The following is a 4,291-nucleotide window of genomic DNA, read 5'->3' as shown; positions in this document are numbered from 1 at the left end:
GAATTGTGTCCCAATTTAATGTGCACTTAATTCTTATTTGGTCTTACAAAACTCAACTTGTTTCAATTCCTTGCTTTATAGAATAGACATCTTCATTCGTGAAATTAGTGGAGCACATTAAGTCATCTGACTATTCCATAATCTCTCTTACTACTCCTTAAAAAGCCCAAGTGACACTACAATCCACCAGCTGTTTTGTGGGAGAAAGATGGGCAATCTCCTCTCATGCGATTTACTGCCTCAGAAAGTCCACTGGTCAGCTAGGAGTTGGTTCTGACTCCAGGATACACAACCACAACAAGTGAAGTGGGTCACTGTGTGTAACACTGCTAACCAAATGGTCAGCAACTCTAATGCCACAACTGCTTCCCAGGAGAAAGACAGACAGTCGTTACCAGTAAGGAAGTACAGCCGGATATGTGACAGAGAGCCCCGCAATGAATCACAGTCAACCCCACAGCAGTGGGCTCCATTTGGCCCTTCTCATCAAACAAATTGGTACCTGCTTGTGCTGCTTTCATCAAGACTGAATGGATAAAAACTTGACCTTTCTTTAGTGTAGCCAGTCAGCACCTCAGATAACCTCAAAGTGATCTTGCATTCAGGAGATGCATTGCCTGCCTTTAGGAATCTCTAACATTCCAGTCCCCCCTCCCCAAGACTGTTGGTGGAAGTCTACAGAAGTGATGCCAGCTCACAGCCACCCCACATGAGTGGTCCTCAAATTCATCATTTGAAAATGAAATCAAACAGGGTTGTTGGTGTGTTGTTGTTTTTTCCCATTTGCTAATTTTCTTCTTTCTTCTAGAAATTTTGCTAGCATCACCATCCACATTCACAAACACTGAATGCTTCTGTACTACAAGCCAGGCATCGTGCTAGGTGCCAGGGGTACAGAGGGGCTTGAGACAAAGCACTGAAGAGACAGGGAACCAGGGCCAGTCCCAAAATTGTCCTCCTGAAATGACCACAAATGTGCCATCAACTAGCTGGACATTCATTTTCCTTTCTGACTACCTGACCTCTTCTGGAACAAACAAAGGTCACTTGGAAACAGGACTCAGCCATAACCCGAGGCAACCCCATCAAAGTTGGCAGCTAGAGAGAAGTTCAGTATTAAGAGGGTTCCTCTTTAAGACCAAAATCCCAGAGGAGCCAAATATAGGCAAAGGAGCCACAGCAGAATGCTGGGCTATCTGTGCTGGATCCAGGAAAAAACGCAGAAATCACTATAGAAGCCAGTCAGCTTCACTCCTTCCAACCCCGTGGGCTCTATGCTAATTGCCTACCCCAACAGTGAGATCGCATTTCGAAATATGGTCAAGCACAAAACAGCCAAGTCAATCAAGCGTTAAGTATTCAAGCACAATTATCTCAACACATGCCCAAGTACCAGCAGTGAAGCAGCTTAATTTGGGCCGGGTCCATAATCATCGCTCTGGGCAGCTGAGATTTTAACTTCTCTCCCCAGGGCCACCAGGGCAGGGCGAGGTGCAGGACAGGCTCTCACGGTGGGAGGGGACGACCAGGGACCCTGCCCTCAGGCTTCTTTTGAATGCAAGCTCAAGGTGGGGGAGGGCAGAAGGCCTGCGGGAGTCCCTGTTGTTGGGAAGAGATGTGAGGGTGCAGATGGCGAGGCTGGTCACTCAGTCTGCCTGCCAAGCTCCCCTGGGGGTGGTGGGGGCCCATGCTCGCCACACCTCCCAGTGGTCCTGTGTGTTTGCAAAGAGCCTTTTGGTTCTACGTCTGAGCCTCCCTGGAGCCAAGTGGCCTGCTCTTCTTTCTCAGCCCAACCCTGTGCTCTCTCTGGGCAAGCTCGTCCTGCACCTCCAGGACCCACTGGCTCAGAGGACGGCCAGCAAGTTCCTTTGTCTCTAATTGATGCTGCGCTCCAGCAGCAGCTCCTGGCTGGCAGGCTTGCCAGGTTATTTAACAAATTACTCCAGAGCCCTCATTAGGACTGTTGACATTAACCGCAGACCAACTCCTCCCTCTGGTTCGGGAAGGTGGCTGGCATTCACAGACGTCACTTCCCCTTTCACTTCAGTCCCCCTGGGTGGGGGTGGGGGAACAGCAGCCTTTAGTCTTTGTGGTTGCTCAGAAGCCAATGCTGATTCTGATTAAGGGCGACCCCACAACCCCACGTGCATCCTGGAACCTCCCTAGGATTTTCAAAGCTCTGACCTTTTGGAAGCAGCTTGCCACTCTGCACTTAGGCACGGGTTCAACCTCCCATTCTCTTGCCTAGATCTCAAGCGATTAACCATTTAGCTTGACCTTGTACTTGCCTTGGGTAATATATGAAACAAGCACACACTGCCATGAGTCTAATTTGACACAACTCAACTCTTGGGAGGCTGAAATCTTTATGGTTCATTTTCATTTTAATTTAGAACAACAATTGGAAGGTTCGAACTGCAGGCCTTTCTGTTCAGCCCAAAGTATAACATGTTACAGTGCCATAGCTTCTTATATGTTACTTACCATTGAACCTGGACTGTAGCTGACCTTCCTACTCAGGTTTTCTGAGGCAGTTAATCCCAAGGGAGGAATTAACCATCATTCTCTCTTGCAGTAGTCGGCGGATTTGAACCTCATGCTTTGGGGACCGCAGTGCAGCGTCTTACCACTAGGCCACCAGAGTTCCTTTCTTATATATGTAGGGCTAAAAAATAAATAAATAAGTAAAGCACAAGTTATAAATGCGGCTCTGATTTGCATTCGCCAGGGACAAACACAAAGTCAGCTTTCCTGCATTTAACACTGTCTCTGAAGCATTAGCTGTTGAACATAAATCTTGGCCTCAAAACCTGCTCTCTTTTAAGATTCCTCGCTCCCTGTGCCAAGGCAGCTTTTCCTTGCAGTTCTCAGTTAAGATTTCCTCCAGCCCAGGATGTTGTGAAATTTGTTTTAGTTTTTAAACTGCACTGGCAGCCCCATCCTCGCTAATGACGTTATTTCTATGTGAGCTGAAGTCAACAACAGCCCAGAGATGGGTGTATGTGATTGAGTGGCAAAATTAGAATAAAAAAAATAAAAAATCATTTCTTCCACCTCCTCAAGCTGGGATAAATAACTAGGGAAGGAGGGCAAATCTCTGGGCCATTAATGTGGTTTTTTTTTTATGTTTCACTCACCATTAGGGATTTGTTTTCATGCTATACCTTCCTTTCTACCCCAAAACTGAGAGTCTGGAAGGCAGAATGCTATTCATATTTACAGCTTCAGCTGAGCATTGGTGATGCTGTGATTAAGTGTTAAAGCCGCTAAATGAAACGGCAATGAGCTGAACCCACCAGGTGCTCAAGGCATTAGTGCAGTCAGCTATAGGAGACTTAAAGCCTTTGGGACCCTGTGGGGCAGTTCTCTGAGTCTTAGAAACCCTAGAAGGTCACTATGAACCGGAATCAACTCTTTGGCAGAGGGGGTTTTGGTAGCTTTTGTTGTCTTTCAGGAGTTATATCACAGCAGCTTAATACATGTTGAATGAACAAAATTAACCCACAGCGAAGAGTAATGATAAAATTTGCAAAGAGGAAAACAATTGGGGAGGGGTTGGGGAGGGGTCGGGAAGGTCAAACATTCCCTTCACATCTCAACTATCCCATATCTGCTTATATGCTACGGTAGAAAATGCAGCATTTGACTAGAAAGTTCAACAAGTACGAGGAATTATAATGAAAGCCTGGCGTCACTATAGCTGTCTAAAAGATCAAAGAATTCTACCTGCCCTATTGTAGATTGTCCAGTGGAGACAGATGTACCAACTAGGAATATACAGAGGTCATTTTACAAGAAATGTATTACATAAAGTTGGGAGGATGTGCTTAGCATGACCACTGGGCTCAGCGAGCATCTCACACCATCCCCATACAGAGAGGGTGTGCGTGCATTCTTCACGCATGTCTATCTTTCAGAGAAATAGGAAATCATTGAAATTACTTCTGCTTGGATCTAGCACTTTAGACTTTAAATGGACTTCCTTGTCAGCACTTCAGATCTACTGTCCTTGACAGAAAACTTGTCCAATGCAATCCATCTTTTGTTTTCTTGATTGATGTTATTATCATGTATGTTGATTGTGGACTCAAGTGAAATACAATCGATCATATTTCTTTTTTTATTATTAAATTTTATTAGTTTTAATGAACATTTACAGACATTTGGGGTTTTCATTCATTCATTCATTGTTGCACTGTTTTCTCCACCCTCCTCCCCAGTTCGTTCTTCTTTCTCCCCCCCATGTCTGTTTTAATTGTCCAATTGCCACAGTGCTTGTCAAAGCCAGTTC

This window comes from Elephantulus edwardii, unplaced genomic scaffold (assembly GCF_000299155.1).
Source record: "Elephantulus edwardii isolate Elephantulus edwardi_28Jun2011 unplaced genomic scaffold, EleEdw1.0 scaffold00014, whole genome shotgun sequence".
Taxonomy (NCBI): Eukaryota; Metazoa; Chordata; class Mammalia; order Macroscelidea; family Macroscelididae; genus Elephantulus; species Elephantulus edwardii.
This window is presented reverse-complemented; position numbering follows the sequence as displayed.